Source organism: Aulostomus chinensis, chromosome 18, assembly GCF_037954235.1.
Source record: "Aulostomus chinensis isolate RoL2024-O1b breed Wild chromosome 18, RoL_Achi_v1.0, whole genome shotgun sequence".
In the NCBI taxonomy this organism is placed as follows: domain Eukaryota; kingdom Metazoa; phylum Chordata; class Actinopteri; order Syngnathiformes; family Aulostomidae; genus Aulostomus; species Aulostomus chinensis.
Genome location: NC_141337.1, coordinates 19,625,674 through 19,637,500, shown reverse-complemented (window position 1 = coordinate 19,637,500; position 11,827 = coordinate 19,625,674). Strand labels below are relative to the sequence as shown.

Here is an 11,827-nt window from a genome sequence, read left to right as displayed (position 1 = left end):
ACCTTCAGATGAGTTTCAGACAGGACAGCCATGCATGGAGGCTCTTTTCATCCAGTCAGTATTTCAAACAAATATTGTGAAAATAGATCAAAACTCAGCTGAGCTTTAATTATCTAATGTGACTATCAAATGTTTTTACTTCTACAGTCACAAATAGATCTGATGTGCAGTTGGAAATGAGTACATAACCACACTAAGTACGAATCCATTGAAGCTGCTGGGAGCTTCTATACATTAAGAGAACACTCCACTTATTTGCATTCATTAGCTCAGCGGCACTAGAAAAGTGTGTGTGTGTGTGTGTGTGTGTATGTGTGTGTGTGTGTGTGTGTGTGTCAGAAAAACCCTTGCATCAGCAGGTTCAACCTGAGAGCCTCTCAAATCAAATGACCAGGAATAATGTGCAGAAAAATGCTGAGGACAGCAAGACTACACACACATGCAGGCACACACGCACGCACGCACACACAGCCATGGAAATCAGGTCAATGTGGTTTTTCAGTAGTTTATAAGACCCTGCTTTTCCACCATCCATGCAATTTAAGTCATTTCAAAAATGTCCATGTGATCTGTAGAATGTCAGACCCACTTCAGAATCACCATTCCACATTTGGTACTGCCCAGCTGAGGATCTGTGGGACTTCCTGATGTTAATGTATATGACTGATATACAGATTGAAGGAAGCGATCTCACTGGTGTTAAATTCACTGTCATGTCATTCAGTTCCTTTATTAGTTCCTTGCGGGAAATTTGAATTACACCCTCAACTGCATGATACAGCTATCACAAATAATCACAATTATTACTGGTTGAAGGTTATAAGGGCACACATCAGAAATGTCCCGTTATAACAGACGAGCTTGCTGTCAACTTTAGCTCCGCCCTCATTGCTCACTGATCAATAGAGCAGCAGACACACTGAGAACAACTCTGGACTCGACTGCATCATTAATAAAGAAAACTATGAAACAAAGGAAGCCAGCACTGTGGTACAGTTCTGAAACCCAACAGCTGGGACAAACAGCTCAGTACCTGGGGAGGATGTGGCGCTGCTCCAGAATGGAAGAGTCAGGTGAACCTGGCTGGAGAGCCTTTAAACTCAGACTAGAGCAGCCGATTACTGAGCATGAAAAGAGGAGAATCAGAACCAGCCCAGGTTCAGGTTCAGCACTGGAGCCAGACTGGCAGAGAACCACAGCTCTACTGAGCCCAGTGCTCCTGGTTCCCTCAGCAGCTGGACTGGATCTAGTGGGTGGCTACTCAGGCTCAAGCCCTGAATGTTTCACCAAGAAGCCAGAATCGTTCACGTTTTGAAAAAAACAAAATGAAATCCAGAGTTTAGTCGCACCAAGTGTATGTGTAGTACAAGAATCCAACAGTGGGAACAGCAGGAAGACACTACAGGTGAGGGTTGAGGGGTTCTTTCATTTATTCCCTGTGCCAGCCAGTGGCAGACTGAGCACATCTGGTACCTACACGGGCATGGATAGAAGATAGTTTTTCAGAAAGTAAGCAGCGCCTCCATCCAAAGGTGATGCTACATCATCTGCAGGAGAGGCATCGGCTGCCGTGTCCATGGATGACGCTTCAGGTTTGTGAATCTGTAGATTTGCAACACCAGTGCAGCTGGTGACAGGCGACTGATGCCACTTGTTAGCTGACCATCAGTCACATTGATGTTCATAACATGAGAGAATGAAAGACAGCAAGATGGTGGTAAGCCTACATTACATGATGAGGATCCAGACAAGCCAGGATAACGATGTAAAATAAGAATAAAGACAGAATAATGGTCTGGTCTATGACATCTGTTATGGAGGAACCCTAACCCGTCCAGGGGGAAGGCTGCTGGGATAGGCTCCACCCCCACCACCCTTAACAGTAGAAGAGGGAGAAGATGGAGGGATGGATGGATGGATGGGTGGATGGGTGGATGGATGGATGGATGATGGATGGTTTCAGGTTCATCCTAGTTCAGAAACAGAACTAGTCAAACTTACCTGTGACCTCCTACTGGCACCAGATGAGGGACTGATCTCTACCAGACAAACCAAGATCAGACACACCCTGTTTCAAGAAGATGCAAAGAAACAAGTCCACACATTTGTTCCTTCCAGTCTAGATTACTGCGGTTCCTCCTATCAGGCTGCACCAACAGTCCCTAAAGACTCTCCAGCTTTTGGTGGACTGACCAGAAACAGTAGAAGAGACCAGATCTCTCCTGGACTGGCTTCTCTGCATTGGCTCCCTATCAGATCCACAATAGAATTCTAGATTCTTCTAACATACAAAGCTCTCAGCAATTACAAACCTTCATATCAGAAAGAGCTTGTAGCGGATTTTGAAGCATGTGTTGTTCGCTGCTACAACTTTTGTGTTATGACCATGCTGGTACATATTGTGCTGATCTATGAGACTGGACACACAACGTGTGAAACTATTGACCAGTCACATCGCTGCTTCAACATCCCTCTACTCTCCTGCCCAGACGTACATTCCACACCTAGTTAGCCAACTTTTGATGCTGTGATGGCAGTTAGTTCTTTATACAAAGGCCATAACTCAGTGACTATCGTCTGTTCAATTAAAAAAAAACACAGTGTTAGATAAACAGTCCAAGGAAACGCTAAGTTTTTCTTTGCTAATGGGAGAAGAGAACCATTCCCAGGCTGATGGAGGTTGCTGGGTATGAGATGTTGGAGGATCAGGGAAATCCTTCATCCACCGGCAATGGGAGTGTTTGGTCACATTCAGGTAGATGTGGTGAACATGCACTTGTAACATCTATGCAACAAATATGTAACCTTTATGAGGAAAGTGAGTAATTTAAGTAACAGAAGATCCAGGTTTGACTACAGAGCCCAGGATTAACAGCAACACCAGGAAAGACACAGAAACTGTATGGCTTTTAAGAAACAGGATGCTATCCTATTTATTACAGTGGGAAGATAGTATTAACACAGGAAATATACAAAACAACCTTGGTAAGTATGGAAAATAACAGACCAAATTAACATAAAAAAAATTTCTAGCTGCTTGAGTCTAGTTTTATTGCTTGTGCAGTCCACTTTACTGGATGTGCACCTTTCAGGTAGAGCTATGTCGCGCCACCCTACTGTGTGTGAATATATATAAAAGTGAAAAAAGGATTCAATTCCGCGGCCGTAGGTCTGATGATCCTCCAGGTTCCGGCTCGCCATCAACATCACTCTGGCTCCCACATCCAGGCAGGTCCAGTCCAAGTCCAAGGGTCTCTCAAAAAACCTGACCTACGATAAGTAAGATCAGAACACATACTTTCATTTTCTCAGATCTCAAATCATGAATTATTGAACGTAAATCACTTAAACTTTATGATGAGTCTGTATCTGTTGAGAACATTTGCTTTAACTGAACTCCTGTTGCAATTTAATATCACAATTGCTCAATAGCAAAATAATTAACTCAAAATATCATGTTAAGATATCAAAATAATAATTTTTTTCCTAACAGTATCATAATTGTTATGTTCTTGACATACCATTTAACATATTAACACAAATAACCAAAGTATAAAACCTTATTGCAATGTTCACAGTGGGTAAACATGACTTAATGTGCTTAAAATGCACAAATAAAGCACCAGACACACGCACAGCCCACCACAAGTCATTCAAAAACCCAACCATCATAGGGACCTTTAAAATATTGCATCAGTGCTTAATCCATCAGTGCTTGTGTGTGTTAGCCTAGCAATGCTACCTGGTACTGGAGCTAGTGTTTCGCCATTAGCATCCGTGCTAGCTGGTAGCTTGTGAAATTAGCAGTTGTTGTGTTGAATTAGCGGTTTAGCATTTAGCCTTTAGCATGACAGGATGGCTGCATACCGATACGATTCTCCTTCCAAACAAGTCCTCCAGCTGCACTCCTGCAGGTCCGATCGTCCGGGGGGATTCCACTGGAGGTATTTTTCCGAGTTTTTACCAGTTTACAGTTTCATCCACTTTCTTGGATTTACCGTCCTGATATGAGGGTCGTGTCCTAAGCATGCTCGCGCTCTCTCTTCCAGAGACTTAGACGGAAGTGAACCATTTCGGACCCCATAGACTTTGCATTGGCTTTTTGTGTCGTGATGTTTTTTATTTGCATCACTAGTGAATTCTCATCCCTTGCAGGCACCTCAGTGAACTTTCTGAGCGTGTATTATGGCCTAGTCCTAAGACACCCAGGTGGAGATTCTGTCTCTTCTCCAGCTTGGTCTCTGTCCCTGCTGTCCGTCTCTCTTTCATGGAGAATTGTTGGGTGTAAGTCAACAGACAGTGTGTGATTGTAGACCTGCTCTACAAGGAAAGAATCAGGAGAGAACGTCTGATAGGGTTTGGAGCCGCACAAATTAAACTGACTTGACTTGTGTCTCCTGTCCAATCCTCTCTTGGCCCCCTTGGTTTCTCGTGTCATTATTTCAGTTTGGTGATTTAAGTCATTCTTTGTCAGATCCTCATATCACTGTGGTGGGTATTTGGTTCAGAGGCACAGTCCTCTACCAAGACAGAATGTCACACATTTGATACCACTGACAGTGACTTCCAGAAATTGATCATCGCTGATTCAAGTTAATATTTGGAAGATAATACAAGTTGGTCAGCATCAAGTCAGTAGCAGTAGAATGTCAATCTGAGTCTTTTCTATAAATAATTCATGAATTATTCTCAAAACCATCTCAAGCTTAATCAGAGGCTTTTAATTTGTTTCAATCCCTATTATTTCTTGAAACCAATTCTGCGAAAAACACACTGTCACTTTATTGTCCAATTTAAGCCCCACACAGTTGTTTAAACCCCGCCCCCTCTGAGTACAGACGATGGCATGTGTGCTTGCTCATCCCGAACAGCAGCCCTTGTTATTTTTGACAAGGGACCCCAAAACTGATGCCGGCTTTGCTTCATGCCAGTGTTCTACTGTAGAGTGAGGCTGTGTCCTCCGAAAGTGCAAACATGGTTGTTCCAGTTTGGAGGCTCCTGAAGGATCTCTTCTCCTCTGCTTCCACTGCAGCCTGGTATGGCTGACTTACATGACACACAGTTGTGTATTATAAAGATGACCGGTTTCATCTTCTCTTCCATTTGACATTTCCTACTGGTGCTAGGGGTATCACCTGACGGAGCATCACCTGACCTGGTGTCACCTGACTTGCTGCCAGGTGTGCCATTGGTGTGCTTTAAGATTTAGATCAACACACGATAGTGCGTCTGAAAGAATAAATGCAGCCAGGTGTACCCCTGTATGAGAGGCAGGGCCTTTTCATTGGGCAGGTATGGCTGCAGAGATCAAGCTATCTGAGGTTTCTTCAACCCCAGAAAGATGCAGAATCTGCTCTGGAGAGACAGTTTCTTCTTGTCTTTAGGCATTGCAGCCTTCATCTGCTCCAGTTCTTTTATCAGGAGGCATTCTTGTGTCTCTCTGTCTGCAGCTCAGATTCAAATTTGTCCCGGCTGAGCTTGACCTTCTCCATCTCCCTCAGAAGAGACTCTTCCTTTTTCTTTGCTTTAATTTTCTCAGCTTCTTTTTCAGCCTTCAAGGTCTGAATCACGAGCCTGTGTGTCTTCTTCTGTCTTCACAAGACTTAATTTTGTCCTCTAACCTCAGCTCAAGGACCTCAAACATCTTAAAAACACATTCAGACTTCTGCACGACATCTTGAAGTGAATTCTTGATCTGCTGCTGCTCGTCACTCAGGAGAGCGTTCTGTCTCTCCTCCTGGAGAGCTTTCATCACGTATATCATCTTTTCAAGTCAAGCCTCTTCTTCTACTCTCACGTCCAGTATGTGAGCTGCCTCCCCAGAATTAAAGCTCATGTTGTCCCCGTGTTGGATCACGTGATGGACCTCTTTCTCTTCATCCCCGGCCACCTGGTCTGTGTCAAGGAGGTGAAGACCATTGGCAATAAAAGGATGGTCCTGGAGGTCTGGCCGTGACAACCGCTTCCCAGGGTCTTTGGTCAACAGACCATTGAGTAAAGACTGGGAGGAAGACATCACATATTTAGGACCATACAATTTTGTTAGTCATTAGTAAATACATTATTATTAAAGTATGTACCGTTACAAATTACATGAATCACATTTCCTGGTTTAGGGTGACTTGCATTTTGGCTAGATAGTTGTGTTATCATGCTAAAAACTAGCTAGCTAGTTAGCGGCTGAAGACGAGACAGGAGAATGTAGTTGTACCTTGCAGCTGGCGCTCATCTTGTTGGGCCAATCAACTGAGCCTTCCAGGCAGAGCTCTTCAGGTGGGTCCTGATGCAGCAAGGAAGGGAAGCTTCCCGGTGTGGAGCTGGAACAGAGAACAGCCTGGAGCCCAGAGATCAGCAGTATGATCATTTGGCTCCCCCCTCATCCGCTCAGGGGACATGAAGGCTGGGGTTCCCCTCTGAGACATCAGCTTGGAGGTGGGCTTCCTCATGACCCTGGCAACCTGAGACAGAATGGCATCACATAGACTTATACTTGTAGATGAGGACGCTCACAGCCATGTTTCCTTCAACTTCTGAATCGACTTACCCAAAGTCACACGGCTTCGTCACGCCGTCGTCCCCCAACACCCTATTGTTCTTCTTCGCGACTCAAGGAATAATAGGACATGAGTGTAAATAGTGGGGAGCTGAGAGTAGCTGGCAGGTGAACTTCTGGACCTTGGAAGAGGGAGAGAAATGCAAATGTTGATGGGGTGAAGTCTCAGTGAGTGTAATGTCCAGCGTGACTGTGTAATGAAGGGGTACCTGGTCCTCTGGGAAGTTCCCGCAATCATGAAGGGCCTGGAGCAGGTTGGAGCCTCCGGCGTACTTCATCACAAAAACAAGCTGCTGAAACAGTGGAGAGATTTGGTCACACAATGAGACGATGGTGCAGCAGATCCAAGGATCTGCCTGAGAGCAGGAGGCACTTAGAGGGAAGAGTAATCGCTATCTTACCGTGCTGTCTTCAGTTTTTATAATGAACACCATTTGGATGCTGAAGTTTCCTCACATCATTTACCAGCTGACAGTCCTGGTGAACATCCTTAGGAATGACCATGAGAACCACAGTCTAAAGAACACACAAGAACAATTTTTCATTCCATCTAATTTACGGTTAACGTTGTTTAAAGAGACCCAACAACTCCCCATCAACAAGGAAGAAATGCTGAGCAGACCAAGGCTCAATGTGGGAGGCCTTCTGCCTTGAGCGGTTGGGTGAGAAGAAAAATAGAGACAGAAAGGAAGCGAGGCAGACCGACAGACAGCTGGAGAGAGAGAAACAGAGGCAGATCAACAAGGACAGAGAGAACAGGTACTGACACGTTGAAATAAAGTCGATAAGTGTGTCAAAACATTCTTATGTTTTAGTCCAACAGGTAGTTAACATGGCAGAGATGAAGCTTTTTGTAGCCTCACAGTATGTGGACATGGATGGGATAAGGCATTTTTTGTTGTCCAACCTGAAGTTAGCGTAGCATTGTTTTTAACATACAAGTAACATTATACACAGACTGGAGCACCACTGTAAACCACACCATCCTCACCAACAATCAATCTGTGTGAGATGTTCATGACCTGCGTGTCTGTGATTCTCTGTCTTACAGTTTTCTAATTTAATATGTTTGACAGTATTTTTTAGTGATTCTTTTTTTAAAGTAAATTTTAAGGATTGTATTTAAATCACCATAAATAATATTGTATTTTTCCCCTCCCTTTGTTTTGTCTTGGCACATGATGATGATAGCAGAACAAAGTTTTTGAATCTGTAACGTAGAAGACAAGGTTTGATTCCTTGAGGAGGAGAAATGTAATCTTTACTACACACTTGAGTTTTCCTCTTAGCCAGCTCTTACTGGGGTGGGAAAACCATGATGACCATCTGCAATACTGACAATCATACACTGAACAATTAAGACAGACAATATGTGCGACCCTTATAAGGCTCAACAGCCTTGGTTACGTTGAGCTGGTGTATTTGGTCATGGTCTTGGTCCCTTGAGACAAAGGGTCCTGCCTTCATGTCAAGGATCAGTGCAGGTCCATACAGGGATAGGGGTTGCTAGCAACTGAGGTGGAGAGTCTCACTTCACAGATGAGCTCCAGGAGATAAAATGTTGAATGTTAAAATGTCCTGTGGAACTTTGAAAGCAGGTTTGAAAGATTTAGGACTGAGGACACGGGGCGGCTACTCTTCAACAAGTCACATCAGAAGGGCTATTTTATCAGAAGCTTCTCAGACCTGGACAGATGTTTGAACACAGGACAACGTGGTTGACTTTAAAGCAGAAATATGGCCTCTGTGTTAAAAGGGACATGGTAATACAGATGCTTCAAGAACTGAACCCATGAGGGACCTTGTAGCGGACATGTCATAGGTTCATTAGACGCACGTTCTAGTCTATGGGTCCAAATTTCTTGTGGCAGGTAGACGGGTTTGACAAATTAAAACCATTTGGCATGGCGATATCTGCTGCATAGATGGGTTCGACTGCAGAATCATGGGGCTCAAATGTGGACCTACAAACAACAACCCTGAAGTAATGAAAAACAACTTCATCAACTGTATTAGAAGTGTCGACGTTATCCCATGAGACTGCGCACAGAGTGTGGAACAGAGAACGGGACCATAGCCGCCAACGATTGGCCAGTTAGCCACCCTCGTTAGTTATCAACGGTTTTAAAATATTGCCCTATGATTTCAATATCCTCTTCCATCCTTTCAAACTGAGTTTAAAATTTGCGCAAGGACACTGCTGAGAGTCGTACGCAAAAGGGACAGGACATGACATAATTGAACTGTTGCCAAACTTGGGTTCGTCCAACCACAAACAAGAATGTTTTCCCTATCCTTTAGGTAATCTGAAATGTCATTGTGTTTTGTGAAATGTTATTTTGTTGTTGTGTTTTGTGAAATGTTATTTTGTTATTTTGTTTTGTGAAATGTTGCTGTGTTTTGTGAAATGTTCTTGTGTTTTGCCCCTCAGGGCCACCGTACAGGAGGCTACACACCAGTGTTCCTGGCAGTGTTCAGTCCAACATTTCATCCCAGGCATGGACCCAGGTGCCATTATGGTTTTCCTAAAAATTTCTTGTGGGTACGACTGTAAATTCATACAAAGGGCATGAGAAGTTGAGGTTACCTGAATGATGTCCTTGTTCTGTCAGCAGACTTTTGCATGCAACAAATTTATAGAGGAAATCCTTAATCCATCAGGTCACCTCAACTGCACCTTTCGTCTTAAGAGGACAGGCTTCTGCCATCAGTCATCATTGATGGTCATTTTTGGTTCGGGAAGTGGCTCCTTCAGCTGCAGGAAGAGGATTTGTGATGGCATTGTGTCATGACTCTGAGGATGGGGGTCTATTTCCATGTAGTCCCCTCAACTGGGACGTGGGACATCTTCATTTGAACAGCTTTGGCTCCAGCCTGGCCTTCGGGATGCTCTGGTATCGAAAGAGATTGAAAACAAATTGAGGACATACTGAACTGTGATGATACATTAACCATGCAGAGAGATGACTTTAAAAATGTGGCTCAAACTCACCCATTCATTTTTCCTTTTCCATTCTGGATCAGGAATACATGGACCCAAATGCATCTGCTGTTTTCTCCATGCCACAATGTCCTGCGTGCTCACTACCGTTATGCTTCAAACACACAAGGTTGGCCTCCTCTGGAAGGCTTTAGTCTTAGTCACTTTGTTTCCTTATGCAGCATGCAATGCGGTTGCCCATCTGATGGGCCGAACATGAATAAATCCACAGGAGGGAGGTAGAGTTTATCATGACAAGGTCTACCAGGCTCCCTTTGTTATACAATTCTCACATCCTCATATTGTAGTAAAATGGCCTTTCAATGTGGAGCCAACGGCAAATTTTCAAGCTCTATTTTGAGTTAATTCTGATTCCCTACCAATCCAGATTCTAAGCTTAACCTATCTTAATATTTTGTTTTATAAAACGTCACGCCACCTGATGGGTCTTAGTCATTGTGTGATGGGTGTATACAACTGCTATAATATCCAATCCCTCTGTACAGATTCATATCCCTCTGAAACCAAGAAATAACATTAGCATGACAAACTGGCTAGCTAACAGTTAGCTACGAATAATGCTACCTAAATGGAAACCTAAAGCATCAAGTTTGACCTCCTGGGAGGTCTTGGTATGGTGGAGCGGCTTGGGCAGAATCGGAAAGAAGACACCATTAAACAGCATGCAGAGCTTACAACAGACGAGGTGGACAATCTCAGAAAAAGTGAAATTAACAAGTGGGGAGTGAAATGCTTTGAAGAGTGGTGTAAGGACAAAGGTGTGGTAACAGACCTTCGAACCACCTTGAGTGTTTGAAAGATGTTTTATGAGTTTTCTGTCAGAGACATGAAGGAGACCTGTATAACCTGAGCAGCTAAACTGGTCTTGTGTTGGCCTTTACCGCTACAGTGCCAACATGCCACGCAGTCTGTCCTAGTGCCTCGTGTTGGACACAAACTTAACAACATCCAACGTCTTCACCGGCACTGTGAAAACACTGAGAAACAGGATCTGAAACAACAGTTTATCTGTTGTGTCACATCTCAGACCTGGCAGATGTGTCTGGACCTAGGTCCGGACCTAGGTCCAGACACATCTGCCTTTTATCCTCAACCAAGAAGCGTTGTCTGTGCTATTGATGTTTGATATATAAAATAAACCTGTTACCTCATAATTAGATTGGCACAGATATGAAAAATGGGTTAGATGTGTTATGCATACACTAGAGAGCCAACAGACCTCAATCACTTCCAACAGTGGTTGCCAAGAATCTGCAGTCAAGCAGGATCACGAAAGAGATTTACCAGGTACAAACAGTCGTCAACATCTGTCTGCTGATGCCGGTGGGTTTTGGGTGGTTCTTCAAATAAAAATAAACACCGTCAAAGAATAAAGACACTTATATAATGCTAGTTTGTGATGAACGAAAACGAGATTGTAGCAGATCTTCTTGTTGCACAGCAACTAACGAACACCATGTGCAGGCAGTTGGGGGGCCTACTGTTTTATTACTAGAAAAAATGTCTACTAATGAAATCAAATTATAATGTGTCTATGACTTTTGTTTTTCCATATTTGGTAACTGCTTGATCAAAGCAATAGTTCACGTTATGCTGTGACTCACAAGTATTGTATCACAGTTTAGGGCTCAACAACACCATCCATCCATCCATTTTCTTCCACTTGTCCTGATTAAGGGTTACAACACCTTTTACTTTTATATTTAAAGCTTGTATGACAGACTATCATGAGCCTTTGCTTCAACTGCGTATGGATCACTGCTTTTTTCAGTGTTTAAAAAAAAAACGCCATACCAACATTCAAACAGCACAGTTGCTACATAGTTCAAGACTCAGAGGAGTTCTTGGTCTCTTTGGAAAGCTAACATTCTCAGCTGTCTTGCAGAAGTGTCCGTTTGATTCTATGATTTATTGACAATAAGATAGAGTGGTTAGAATAACAGGCTTTTCGTTCCGCCCAACTAATCTGTCTGAATGTTGACTAGGGAAAACTAGGTCCATAACCTTCTAAGGCTGAACAGGCATCATTAGTCTACAGACACAGGTCCTGACTTCCTACAGTCCAAGTCTGAAGTCAAAATGTAAAAAAAAAACAGCAACCCTGTAGACAGTGTTTGGCAAACAAAAAGTCCTAGGCGTCTTCCTTGGGTCCTATTTGGAGACTCCAAAAGGACATCTGGACACCCAAACACGAAACCATCAGTTCCCTTTGCCTAATAAACACAATTTTGGTCTCGGTGGAGCATGTAGGCAGCTCATAGTGCAACAATAAA

At 43.4% G+C, this 11,827-nt stretch overlaps 1 protein-coding gene and 2 long non-coding RNA genes across 5 annotated transcripts in view; 1 reads left to right on the top strand and 2 right to left on the bottom strand.

The window, feature by feature from the left end:
- The window catches only part of rbfox1 (RNA binding fox-1 homolog 1), a 138,650-nt gene that overhangs the window by 107,781 nt on the left and 19,042 nt on the right, over positions 1–11,827 (bottom strand). The window lies entirely within an intron of this gene.
- Positions 6,592–7,098, bottom strand: LOC147245587 (uncharacterized). The gene is made up of 3 exons (XR_015109951.1): positions 6,955–7,098; positions 6,763–6,843; positions 6,592–6,675 (listed from the first exon to the last, which is right to left on the bottom strand). It is a non-coding gene; the product is annotated as an uncharacterized LOC147245587 (long non-coding RNA).
- On the top strand, positions 8,749–10,301 carry LOC147245586 (uncharacterized). The gene is made up of 3 exons (XR_015110109.1): positions 8,749–8,854; positions 8,985–9,061; positions 9,215–10,301. It is a non-coding gene; the product is annotated as an uncharacterized LOC147245586 (long non-coding RNA).